The sequence below is a fragment of the Henckelia pumila genome, chromosome 3 (genome assembly GCF_033568475.1).
Source record: "Henckelia pumila isolate YLH828 chromosome 3, ASM3356847v2, whole genome shotgun sequence".
NCBI lineage: Eukaryota > Viridiplantae > Streptophyta > Magnoliopsida > Lamiales > Gesneriaceae > Henckelia > Henckelia pumila.
Window position 1 is genome coordinate 181,109,736 of NC_133122.1, and position 14,808 is coordinate 181,124,543.

A 14,808-nucleotide genomic window follows, 5' to 3' on the forward strand; every position below is an offset into this window, starting at 1 on the left:
GCAGATCTGGTCGGTGTCCGTAGGGAGGTGGCAGAACATAAACTTAATGTAATAAAAGATTCTCGTCCTATTATTCAAAAGAAGCGTCACTTTGGTCCCGAAAAAGATGCGGTAATAAAGGAGCAAGTATACGAGTTAATCAGGGCCGGACACGTTAAGGAAATCCACTTCCCGACCTGGTTGTCTAATATAGTTCTGGTCCCAAAGTCTTCTGGTAAATGGCGCATGTGTGTGGATTTTCGAGATTTGAACAAGGCATGTCCGAAGGACTGTTATCGTTTACCCAGAATTGATCAACTTGTCGATTCAACAGCAGGTCATGAACTGCTCAGTTTCTTGGATGCTTATCAGGGATATCATCAAATCCCTTTAGCTAAAGTGGACAAGGACAAGGTGAGTTTTGTGACTTCTACAGGAACGTATTGTTACGTGGTCATGCCGTTTGGGCTCAAAAATGTCGGGGCTACATATCAAAGGTTGATGGAGAAAGTATTCAAGCAGCAAATCGGCAAAAACATCGAGGTCTACGTGGATGATATCCTGGTCAAGACCCAAAATGTCGATCAGTTCATTACCGACTTGACTCAAACTTTTCAGACTTTGAAGCATTATCAACTCAAGCTAAACCCTAGCAAGTGCACTTTCGGAGTCCGGGCTGGAAAATTTCTTGGATACATGGTTACAAGAAGGGGAATCGAGGCTAACCCTGAAAAAGTCAAGGATATCATTTCTATGAGCTCTCCCAAGATTATACAGGAAGTACAGAGATTAACAGGAAGAATTACAGCATTAGCCCGATTTATAAGTAGATCGGAAGACAAAAGCCTCCCTTTCTTTAAAGCACTGCGAAACAAAAAATTTTGAATGGAATGATGAAAGTGAAAAGGCCTTTCAGGATTTGAAAGCCTACTAGAAGCAATTGCCCGTACTGAATAAGCCTACTCAAGGGGAAGAATTGTTCCTCTATCTGGCTGTTACTCCTCGAGCAGCCAGTTCGGTCCTGGTCAAGAAGGAAGGAATAAATCATCAGCCCGTTTACTTTGTGAGTCATGCCTTGAAGGGAGTCGAGCTCAATTACTTAACCTAGGAAAATCTTGCCTTAGCTTTGATAATCACAGCCAGAAAATTAAGGCCTTACTTCCTCTCACATCCCATCACCGTGCTAACTAATAGTGCTTTGGAAAAAATTGCAGCTAATCCAGATGCACCGGGGAGACTTGTTAGGTGGATTACCAAGCTGAGTGAATATGACATCAAATTTGAACCTCGAACAGTCATAAAAGCTTAGGCCCTTGCTGATTTCTTGGCAGAGACAGTTCAGTTAGAACAAGAAAAGCTATGGAAAATTTTTGTAGACGGGTCATCATGTCAATCCGGGAGCGGGGCTGGAATCGTGATCATTTCGTCTGGGGTAAAGAAACAAATATCTCCATCAGATTGGATTTTCGAGCCTCCAATAATGAGGCCGAATAAGAGGCACTTTTGCTTGGATTAAAAGCAGCACGGAATTTAGGCATTTCTCGAGCCATTCTATATTCTGATTCCCAATTGTCCATTCAACAGAGCAATGAAAAGTTCGAGATCAAAGATGAGAAAATGCTAAAGTATTCCAAAGCATTAGACAAAGCCAAAGAAGGATTCATCGAGCTGATGTTGGAACTCATCCCTCGAGCTGAAAATATCAAAGCCGATCATTTGGCCCGCCTGGCCAGTGCCCAGAGTGACCGACCTGTCCCCATTGTTTCAGGTCGGGAACTCGGTCTCAACTAGAAACTCTGGACGATATGATAGCTTAAGTACTAGAAGGGGATTGGAGATATGATATACACAAGTATCTGACTAAGAAGGAAGTACCAAGTGATAATAAAAAAGCTAAGGAGGTAAAACGGAGGGCTCTTCGTTTCATCATGATTGATCAAATTCTATTCAAAAGATTTTTCTCTCAACCTTATTTAAAATGTTTGGGTCGTGACGAGGCAAATTATGTATTACGGAAAATTCACTAAGGTTCTTGCGGAAGTCACCTAGGCAGTCTTGCCCTAGCTCAGAAAGCTCTTTTAGTTGGCTTCTTTTGGCCCACTATGCGAAAGGACTCATCAGCTCTGGTTAATTCATGTTATAATTGCCAGAAACATGCTAATTTACAGTGGAGACCCGCAGAATACATGAAGGCAGTTGTGGCTGCCTGTCCTTTTGATCAGTGGGAGATGGATATTGTTGGGTCATTCCCCGTCAGCACGGAACAAAGGAAGTTCTTACTAGTTGCAGTTGATTATTTTTCTAAATGGGTAGAGGCCGAGCCTCTGGCTAAAATTACAAAAAAAGAATTGCTCAATTTTCTTTGGAAAAATTTAGTGTGCCGTTTTGGGATCCCGCGCAGGTTGGTGTCTGATAAGTGTATTTTATATACTTAATTTATATACGATTTTAATTATTAATTGTTGGTTCCGAGCAGATTTATGTGTGGGTTTTGTTGTTTTAGTGTTTGTAGGAAATTATTGAACTGTTGTGGAAAAGAAGAGAAAAATGAGATTTAAGAGGAGAAAAAAAAAAGAAGAAAATACAAGAGCTGTAAAGAAAAGAGTAAAAAAATAGAAGAGAAAAGGAAATGGGCTTTTGTATTGGGTCTTCAAGGAATTGTTTGCGCTTAGTTAGCGCTAAAGAGAAGAAAGGAATAGCAAACACGTGTTCATTGTGAAGTTTGGGAAATTGAGTCAGAGACTTATGCGCGGCCGCGTGAGATTTCTGGAGCACCCGCGCGTGATTGAAATTTTCGGTGTTTTAATTATTGCGGGAAGGAAAGTTTTAATATTTTGTGGGCTTTTGATTGAGCTTTTATTGTGAAGTATAAAAGGGAATTTCTGAGCGTGAAAAGGGGAGTCGCCACAACACATATGCACATATCAGAGAACATGATCGTGAGATTTCCTGAGGAATTCTGGAGTTTTAATTGAAGAACGAAGACGTAGATCGATAGACCGGACACGGCATCGCATCGACGGATTTGTTTTCTTTATCTTTTATTTATTTAATTTTGAATATGTCTGGATTTTTGAATTATTGTTTTATTCAGAATTTTATTATGAACTAATTTTTTAGAGTCTAGAGGTCAGATGGAACCTGGTGTAGACACTTTCATGAATTTTTGATTTTATTGAATTGAATTTCTTTTAGATTAATTGTTTTTCTAGAATTGATTGTATTTTCAATTACCTGGTCAATAATTGATTTGTTATATTTATTTAAAATCTGGCACTCGGGAGAGGAGATTTTGAATAAGACCAATAGAATTTACACTGTTAATTATTTATATAGCTCGGGAGAGTGTATAATTTTAAAGAGCTTTTTAAAAAGAAAATTTTTTTGAATAGATCACTGCAAGTAGATTCTTAATAGGGATATTGGAATTGAATTGTAGTTGATACAAATTATTTGTTGCTCGGGAGAGGAAAATAATAAACTTAAGTGTTCTTGGCTATTAATTGACTGGAATTCATGAAACTAAATTAATTAGGATTAATTGTTGTTGAAACCAGGTGAAATCTAAACCTCTAGACCATTTTTATCTGATTGATTTTTATCTGAAAGTTGTGTGCGCACGCTATCAAATACCTCATTAATTATTTTATTCGTCAAAATTCTGATATTTTGATTTTTTAGATAAATTTTAGACTATTTTAATTACAAGAACTGAATATTTTCATTTTACTCTCTGTGGGAACGATACTTAATTTATCACTATATTAAAACTTGACACTCGTACGCTTGCGAGGATTTTTCACAACAAGTTTTTGGCATCGTTGTCGAGGAGTAAATTTTGATTATTTTTTAGTCTTGTTACCAATTAGTATAGATTTTAATTTAGAGTTTTTTTTATTTTATTTTAAGTTACTAATTGATTTCTTCTTATTTTTAATTGTAGTTTATGCGACGATCCCAAAGTGCGAATTCTTTACTGTTTGATCCGGAGATTGAGCGCACTGCACGTGCTTTGAGAAGAGCGACAAGAGAAGAAGTTGATAGAATGGCTGAAGAGAATGTGAATCAAGCTCCACTGGTGCGAATAAGAGATCACTTCCGGCCGACTATCCAGGCTCACTATTCTGAAATCGCTCGAGGGACCATTAACGCCAATAATTTTGAACTGAAGCCGGCCTTGATCAACATGGTTCAACAGAACCAATTTAATGGGAGCGCCACTGCTGATCCTCACCTACACCTACGCACTTTTTTGGAGATAACCGATACGATAAAAATTAATGGTGTGTCTGAGGATATTATACGTTTACGCTTGTTTCCTTTTTCTCTCAGGGATCAAGCATGGAGTTGGTTGCAGTCGCTATCGTTGGGAAGTATAACTACATGGGAGGAGATGGAAGTGAAATTTCTTGCAAAATATTTTCCACCTGCTAAGTCCACCCAATTGAAGATCGAAATTAGCACTTTCAGGCAGATGGACTCTGAACAGCTCTACGAGGCATGGGAAAGGAACAAAGATTTACTTAGACGTTGTCCTAACCATAATTGTGGGGCCCGGGTTGCTAATCTTATCTTGGGGCAATTATACATAAACATCATATAACACAATCTAGTTAAAGTAATTAAAACCAGATTTTTTTTAATACTGCCTCGCGCACGCGCGTGAGAATCATTTCGCACGCGCGCGAGTCAATCTTCCCGCGGCTAACCAATGGCTCGCGCGCGAGCGCGATAAACACCTCGCGCGGGCATGAGGAAAAGTTCCACGAAATTCGCTGGTAGCCTGCGCTCGCGCGAGAAGACCTCTCGCCCGCGCGCAGGTCAACAGATCAGCGATTTCTGGCTAAAATCCTCTGATTCCTATATTGTGTACTAAACCATAAAAAAATAGAATCATGCATAGCTCATATCATCTTGGTACACTACAAATTCAAACATGTATAGAATCATACATGAACATCGTGTTCTAGAATAGACAATATGTACCAATCTCAAAAGTAACGAATATCAAACACATAAACCAAAATCTAGTGTTCTAACATGTTAGATACAAGATCTAATACATCAACTGCTAAACCCGAATCACCACATGCTACTATTCTCTCTCGAGCTATTCTTGTTGCTTCTGACCAGCTCCTGCCCCACCTATTGCCATGCACATATACAAAACAAAGCAATAGCCGGATAACTCCGGTGAGAATAAATCTCAGTATAAATAACAAAACATGCAGTATAATAAACATGAATGCAATGCATGTTTCAATGGCAGGCTATCAAATCCGATTTCAATTGAATATTGGTTCTTGGGATCCCGAGGAAATAAAATCTTAAACTAACACCAACTCACCCAATCGAGGTGAAGTCAAGTATTTATTTCCTCTGGCTTTGGTATAACTAAAGTGAGTCTTCTGGCTCTGGAAGTAACTCTACATTCTGTGCCACTCAACTACAGCCCTCCAAATGTCATATGCACTCTAGGCCTTTCAGCCCTCTATTATTTTTAGGCTGGAGTTCAAGATCCATGCAACATAATCTGTATGCATTAAAGACTATAAAACATCTTGAACATCTAAGCACATAAGCAAGCAAAGCAACAAAATCATCTAATCACATAAAAACACAAAATCAAACAAGTATGTGATTAACAAGGGAATACTCGAAAATAATAGCTATTTCGAGTGTTCTATCCCATCTGGATTAGCTGTCATTTATACCTTTCAATGTCGAGTCTGAAAATACTTCAAATCTGAAAACATAACATGATGAACATATATCAAAATCTGCTCAAGTCATGGCTACTCGGTTGATGCAAATAAACTTCAAACCTTCTAAATCTTTCTCGGTTCGAATCAAAGATCTCAAGTTCGGAAAACTTCAATATCAAATCTGAAATGAATTGGTTGGAACAATAATATCAGCTTCGACTCAATACAATACACCATTCATTCAACAAGTTCAAACGTAGATCAATTCTGAAATCGGCGGCGTAACGGCTAAAAACCGGCGATCCAGTCTATGTCTATATCAATCCAACAATCAAATATACCACATATCACCATTATTTCAGCAATAAAACCAACGAATTACTCAATATAATAACAGGTCAATTTCGAAAATAGCTTCAGAAATTCATATAAAATTTGAACGACGGTCTTTTTTCGATTCGTCGGCGAATATACAATCGGTACAGCTCATATATGCATATATCTTAAAATCATGAAATTCCATATTCAACATAAAAATCAAATATGAGAAAGCTCAATAAAATTTGTACCAAAACAAAGGTATCGGAGCGGTAATCGCAGATATATAGTTATCTCGAATTTCTGACAACCGGATCACAAGATATCGAAGCTTTAACCGGATGAAAATGGCGTCCAAAAGGGTTCCACCGTCTCTGCCCTTTCTTTTATTTTTATTCTGACCTTTTTCACGTGAATAAGATATATTACAAGTGGTTGAATTGATATATATTAGCATATTTGCAGTTTAGTCCCTGAACTTTTGGCTATTTGCAATTCAGTCCTCGGAAAAATGATTTAATTCAATTTTAATCCTTATTCATTTAAGAATATTAGAATTTAATTATAAATTCTAAATATTCTCAAATTAAATATTCTCGAATTAAAATTAAATAATCTCGGGCCTTACATTTCTCCCCTCTAAGGCATGAGTTCTTTCTCGAAATCATAAGCATCCTGTATATGAAATCTGTATACGCATAAGATAATGAAATAACCGAAAACAGAATAAGAACTCACATCAATGAAACAACTCTGAAAATCTCTGTCTCATATCTGACTCAGTCACCCAAGTCGCTTCTTATGTGCCATGTCGAATCCATTGAACTTTGACTAGCCAAATTATCTTGTTTCTGAACTGTTTCTCTTTGCGATCAAGAATATGAATAGGCTGCTCAAAATAACTGAGAGTCTCGTCAAGTTCAGCTTCATCAAGTTAAAGAATATGGGAAGGATCAGGCTGATATTTCCGCAGCATAAAAACGTGAAATACATCATGAATACCAGACAAAGATGGAGGAAGAGCGAGTCGATAAGCAAGATCGCCTATCTTTTCGATAATCTCATATGGACCGATAAAACGTGGAGATAATTTTCCTCTCTTGCCAAATCTGACTGTACCTCTAAATGGAAAAATCTTCAAGAAAACTCTGTCTCCCTGATCAAAAGATAGAGGTCGTCGTCTGATATTCGCATACTTTGCTTGTCTATCCTGAGCTATTTTCATTCTTTTCTGTATAAGCTTCACCTTTTCAGTCATTTCCCGGATCATATCAGGCCCAAAATCTGGTATGTATGAGATATCATCCCAATATAATGGTGATCTACATTTCTTTCCGTACAATGCTTCAAATGGAGCCATCTCAATGCTTGTCTGATAGCTGTTATTATATGAAAATTCTGCAAGTGGTAATGAATCTTGTCAACTAGTGCCAAAATCTAGCACTACAGCTCGCAACATATCCTTCAGTGTCTGAATAGTCCGCTCTGACTGTCCGTCTGTTTGAGGATGATAAGCTGTACTCAGATGCAATTGAGTACCAAGAGCTTGTTGCAAGCTATGCCAAAAGTGTGATGTAAATCTAGGGTCTCGATCTGAAATGATAGATTTAGGCACACCATGTAATCGTACCACTTCTCTGACGTAGATCTCTGTCATCTGATCATGTGTGTACGTCATTTTGTACGGAATGAAACATGCTGATTTCGTCAAACGATCAATAATCACCCAAATGGCATTGAACCCTCTGGATGAACGTGGTAGCTGTGTGACAAAATCCACGGAAATATGATCTCATTTCCATTCTGGAACTGATAAACTCTGCAAGAAACCACCTGGCTTCTTTCGTTCAGCTTTTACCTATTGGAAATTCAAACATCTAAATACAAATTCAGTCACATCTGACTTCATTTGTTTCCACCAATACTGCATCTTCAGATCATTATGCATTTTTCTGCCACCAGGATGAATACTGAATCTACTGCTGTGAGCCTCTTTCAATATCTGTTGTTTCAAGTCTGAAACATCTGGAACAACAATTCTGATATTCACATATAACACATCATCATCACTGACCTGATATTCAGATTGATGTCCAGATCTGACCATCTCAATCGATTTCTGAATATTCGGATCTACTTTATGTGCTTCTTTGATCCTCATCAAAAGTTCTGGCTCAGCTTTTATAGAACAAACACGGATAGGCTGAATATCTGTTTCAAATAATAATCCAGAAATACAACAATCTTCCACCAAATGAGATACACCTATCGTAAATAAGGATAATGAACATACCTTTCTACTTAAGACATCTGCGGCTGGATTGGATTTTCCTGGATAATATTTGATCTCGCAATCGAAATCTTTTAGTAAATCAAGCCATCTACGCTGTCTCATATTCAATTTTGACTGCAAAAACAGATATTTTAAGCTTTTGTGATCAGAAAAGATTTCAAACTTTTTACCATAAAGATAATGTCGCCATATCTTCAATGCAAAGACAATAGCGGCAAGCTCCAAATCATGGATATGATACCAAGACGTTAGCATAAAACGCTCAGTACGAGAGTATGAGTATACAATATTATATGTGCATGAATGCATATGTACGGGTACCAAGACGCGAGGTCAAGAATAGTCTAGGGCCCTGGGTATATAGAACGTTGTGTCGTCGCTTCAACGGGTGACCTACATACCCAACTGATGGTGACCTAACACAATTCTACGTGTCCAACCAATATTGTTAACTTGACATGAGCAATGTGTCCAACCATCCACTGACAAGATAGAGTAAACACCCTATTAGAAGATATCACAAGGATACAAACTCAAGATGATCATGCATGAAGCATAATAACATGTCATAATATATGCAGATAAAATCATTCCATATAACAATGCAACACATAATACATGCATACTCAATCAGGATATCTCGAATAGTACTTTCGTACCTTTCTAAGACAGTTCCTAGAAGCTCCCATCTAGATTCCAATCCTACCATGCAAGACTACAATTCATAATAATCATTCATCATCTAACATGCTCTAAAAGTCTTAATTAAACTATAGCATACTCCTATTTTCTATAAGGAGCTAGAGATATACATTCGTCTATCGTCTGCCCGCTGATGTCGAATGCTCAAAAGCTTGGGCATCGCCCTACTACGACCTTTGGACACCTCGCCAAAGCTCCGCTGCTTGGCTACTATTATGAACACTGTCTGTTATATTAAAAATATACTAATACCTACTCCAACTCTTTATAAAAGAGTCCCAAAGCCCTTAAAATCGAGACATCATGGGAGAAGAGAGGATTATGAGCGATTTTCAAATAAGACTCTCGACCCTTATTTATAGAGCACGGTCGGAAGCTCCGATCTGCCCATGCATGCTACGTTCCAATCGGCCAAGATTGGAAGCTCCGATCTACACTTCGGATGTTCCGAACTCGTTCATGCAGCTACATGTTTCAGCTTCAATGCCACGTGCAAGACACTACGATTGGAAGCTCCGATCGTCACGTTGCTTCCGAACTGCTTCGTTGGTTTCGATCCCTTCGGACCCTCCGAACCCATTAAGCTATGTAGTTTGGACCTTCTGAACTAACCGAGCCCAATTAAGCCCATTAACCATTTTTGGGTATTCTAGATCCGATTTCTAGGTTCGTTTGATCATATGAAAATTCTTTAATCATGTTTTATTAGTTCTAAACATGATTAGTAAATTAAACTTGTAAATTTGGACCGGGTTACTACATTATAGCTTGGGTTTTCCATTATTTTACTGATTGATTTTGAGCAATTACTACATGTTTCGTGTCATGTATTTGCCTTATTTTTTTTTAATCTCATGTATGTATATCTTGAAGCAATATAATTTGTGTTCGGTTGTGAAACACAAAAAATCTTGATTTTGATGATGACAAAACTTGTTATTGTATTTTTAATATATTTACTCTAGTGTGAATTTGTTAACTCAAGATGGAAACAAAAACTGAAATTTTAGCAATTTGAATTTTTGGCGAGCTTTAGTATTTTGATGATATCTCACAGCTCAAAGATGAAAATTATTAGCCGTCAAGATGAATGCATAAAATACTCAATTTGGAACATATCGTATTTCAGGTCATTTGTGCTAAAACAGATGCTATCTAGACCAAACTGATATCTCAAGTCCAAACTGAATTGGACCAGTCGAGCATAAAGCAGAAGCAGTTTACCTCAAGCAGTTCTGGTATTTTGGCCATATCTTGCAGCTCGGTTATCCAAATGGAATGATTCAGTATGCGTTACGAATCTTAGACAATGATCTATAAATCATATGTACAAGTAAAAGTCTGAATCAGAGAATAAAGAGCTGCTAAATTGCATTGAAATTTCTGGTTTGGAATTGAAATTCTGCAAAACAAAATTTTGGCACAGTCTGGTATTTTGAGCTTAACTCTCTCATATGAAATCCCATTTGAGTGATTTTTTTATGATGTGTAAAGCCAAGACAAATAGCTATAAAAGCCGCAAGAATCTCTTTTCCTTTAATTTGTATCTTTATACTGTAAATTATTAAAAATAAAAACAAATAAACATAAAACAAATATGAATATATAGATCAAAATGAAAATGAACTTAACGCAATGCAGTTTAGAATCTAAGTTACGCAGACAAGTACAAAAATCGTGTCAAAACATTACCTAAAATGGGTGCATTTCCGAGTGAAATAATTGACATAAAAAAGAATCCGAAACTTGTGATACATGCTCCAAATTTAGAATCTAAGTTCAACATATGCATGAAAAACTATATCCAACACACGTTTGGAATGGTGATTTCCCTAATTCCCAAAAAAAAAAAAAAAGAAGTAAGAAAGCATTTGGAATGATAACACTTCTATCAACTCTTGAGACGAATTACAACAAGTACAATCATAGGGATTCAAATAAAAAAAAACAATGTGGTTATGAAGGACTTAATTCCTCCAAGATTTTATGGTATATACATTTGGTTTCTGATTTATATAAAAATAAATAAATAAATAAAGTGCAATCAATGGTTATTCAGCAAACAACACATTGAGGAAACTCTAAAACATGTTAGGCAAAAAATAGAAGAAAGAAAGGCAAAAAAGGGCAAGAAATAGCAAAAAGTAAATTAGAAGTCCTAAGATATTACATTAACTGCAAATATCTCGTTGCAATTATGACAATCAGATATTAACTTCAAGTTAAAGAAAGCACAAAATAACAATCTATAGCTCACTGATTGGTATCTTACATTCTATTTGGATTGTTTGACATCCTTTGTCCAGTTATTTTAGTCTTGGTTCATAACAAAATACTCAAATTTCCATAAGCAACAAATTTTATTTTATTTTATTTTTCCCTCTCTGACTTTTCCAGCATTTAACCAACAGGATCCCAAACTTTAATTTCCAGCCCATGGTAGATGGCACATGAAGTTGGTTGACAAAAGTCCTTCAAAAATCATTCAGAAGATTCTCAGATGCAAAGCAAGGGGTTTTGAGATTTCATTTCAGTCATACTTTCTTTAACTCGTTTTCCAAAGAGTTCAAATCAACCCAGTTAAAATAGAAGAATGATATAAACACAAGGAGCCTTTAGTCTAGCATTAGCATACAAAACGCCTTCAAGATGATAACTGCATCTGCACCTAATTTCAATACCAATTCAAAGTACTGGTATGTATACATCGCGTTAATATTTTTCACCTGAGCTACCGGGACTCTTAACAACACTCTCCAATCACTTGATTCCCTCATCAGCTCATGCTGAACACAATTCTCTACAATATGAACTTCAATACAAGAAAAAAAGGATACCTGGGGATTGAACTGCAGTTGCCAGACTTCAGATGGGGGAGCCTAGAGAGTGGCTATAGTGTTGTTGCAGATGACGACGAGTTTATCATATGGTTTAGAGAATGCTAGACCATTTACGCTGCCAACATGGGCATCAATCTGGACAAAATTGATATGCTAAACAGGAATGAGAAATGGTAAACCTCAGCCGAAGCATCTCTTTTGTGTTTTCACTCGCAAAGCAGGTAGAGTTATGATCTTTATCCTCATCATCAATTCTAATAGTAGAGAACCTGCCATTATGCAGAACCAAACTCATAGAGAACACAATTTTAACTTTAGAATTCTTCAGATAGTTTGAATATCACCTTGAATCTGAAATTTTGAAATCAGGATATTCTTCCAGTATCTAATTGTACTTTGGATATGGACCAAGTGTATCTGATAAAATGAAAAAAAGAGAACACAAATTTTTTAAATGAACTTCGAATGGGAAAAGAAGCAGCAATATATAGTGTCCAGAATCTATTATCCTTACTGGAGAAGCTGATGAACTTAAAATGGGAAACGAAGAATGGATTTTTAAATTAACTGAAGATGGCTAGAACAATGTTTAGGCTTAGTAATAACTAAAGATGGCATGCAACTATTTTACCCAAAATAATAAAATTTTCACAGAATTAAAACAACAATGTTAAACCCCTAAAGCATACCTTACTGGAACCGCCAGAAGAGATTTCACACCTTGCTGGCCAAGCTCGACAAGGACTTCATCGGTGTACGGTTTCAACCATTGTGCAGGTCCCACCCGACTCTAAATTCATGAGCATAGGTATATTAAAATTAACGCATATAGTAAAGTTTCATTAAGGTGGTTGTGGTGACGTCCATTGAAGGACGGTAAATATTCAGTTTAACCGAATGCTCAATAACACTAAAACCAACCTGATAAGCCAAAGTATGATCATTGTTAACTCCTCTAGATTTCAGTTCTTGCATGATCAAGAAAATGCACTCTTCCATTTGATCTCTATATGGATCGCCTGCATCCTCAACGTAGCTGACATGAACTCCATGAGCACTGAAGAATATCATGGCCTAGAGTACCGAGCAAGATGTCAGTTTTATATTTCCCCTAATAACAGGGGCGCGTTTAAAATTTACTCGGTCAGGTCGACACTATCAAAGCTGGAAAAAAAAACCCACCTCAGATGGGTTTGGGAGAATTTGTAACTATTTTTCAATCAAATCAGTCATAGACTTGATATAACCTTCTCTTTGATACCAAGACTTGATGATAGCAACAGGTAGGCTTGACAAATAGGCATCATTCCTAATAAAGAACTTGATTAGAAATTTAAAGGGCAAGGGAAATAAAATCTTATCCAACAAAGTGAGATAAGGGTTCACCTAAACATGTCTAGTAGAACACGGATGCTTGATCCAGTAGTTGAAATAGAATATTGAGGATAGAGAAGTAATACTACGAGCTTTGTAATCCTATCTCTCTTGATCTATCACCAAGAATAAAAATAAAAGCAATCAATTTGATAATTAGAATTCAGAATGTTGATAAAACGTGGAAGGTTTTTAAACTTTTTAGAGTCTGCAAAAGATATGAAATCACCAAATTAGAGAAAAAAGCCTATGAAACCTAGTTTGTTTGACTGTATAATAACTCATGCATCAATAATGCAGCTTCAGAATTGGCATCCATAAATTAAAAAACAAGCTATTTCATTCTTATCACTTGCCTGATGAACCGCTTCCTCAGTGAATGGGTGCCAATACCGCATCGCCACGTAAACATTAGCAGGAACCTTCTTATTTTCCAAAGCCAATTTCAATGCACTCGCCAGAAAGAAACAGGGGAATCAAATGATCACTCGTCTAAAACTATAACTACTCAACAAGAAGTACAATAATTTTTTTCTGGTGACACTGTTAACGGCACCAGCTCATTTGTTATTTTTCTCAATTGTGAACAACCTCCAATGGCAGCATATCCTTCTTTACTTTTTTTGGGAGCTCGCAATATAGATATGAGTTGTGCCAATGGACATTGAATAAATTGGAACAATCTAGGACAACGGATGATGTCCTGTAACATGGCAATACATGATATCACCAACAAGCACACTATAGAACTAATTAGCAAGATGCATCCTTCAATAAAAAAAACATACGAGATCGGCAAACAAATTTTACAAGAAAGGCTGAACATCATGAAGTGTCTCTGGCCGGCCTCTAAGATTCAAAAGCATTACTCCAATTTTTTCTTCGTTGGAGAGCGGATTTGCCTCCATGGTGCTAACGGGATATATGAATACGCCGGCCGAGCTATACGTTTTGCCAAAGTCTTTACTCTGAGTCTGGAGGTTGAGAGTCGATCTTCCAACAACGTTGTTTTTCTTCCAACTTGAATTAGTGCACAAATGCATAGAATCTTTGGATATGTTGCAGAAATAGCTCAAAATGGCGAAGAACAAGAACCCGCGCAGCGCCAGTCGCTAACGGTTTGATCTTTGTCCCGAGATTCATAAATATTTTGGTTTTAAATTGAAGCCAGGTACGAGGCCTTACCTTTTCTAGCTTCAATCGACGGCATGGAGAGGCTTCTAGGGTTTTTGGAGAAAGGGTATCGCGTGAATGGCTTTTGAGTTTTGGGAAGAAGGAGAGAGAAGCAGACTAATAATAATTTTAAAAACGCGTTGTGGTTATTACTTAAAAAAACGCTCATGCACAACGTTTTTGAAAAAGCGTTGTTGTAGAGATTAAAAAAACGCTCATATACAATCCTTTTTAAAAAACCTTGTTGTTTTACCCAAAATAAACATTTTTAACAACGGTTTTTTGAAAAAATGTTGTCTTTATTTATAAAACAAAATATTGACAACGCTTCTAGTAAAAAGCTTTGTTAAAAAAAAGACAACGCTTTTTAAAAAAAACGTTGTCTTTTAAGTGTTGTCTATGACTTTTTTTCTTGTAGTGCTAC

At 36.8% G+C, this 14,808-nt stretch overlaps 1 pseudogene; it reads right to left on the reverse strand.

Moving 5' to 3' along the window:
- Window positions 1–10,575: 10,575 nt before the first annotated feature.
- Window positions 10,576–14,466, reverse strand: LOC140887474 (ferrochelatase-2, chloroplastic-like; annotated as a pseudogene).
- Between the last annotated feature and the right edge of the window lie 342 nt (window positions 14,467–14,808).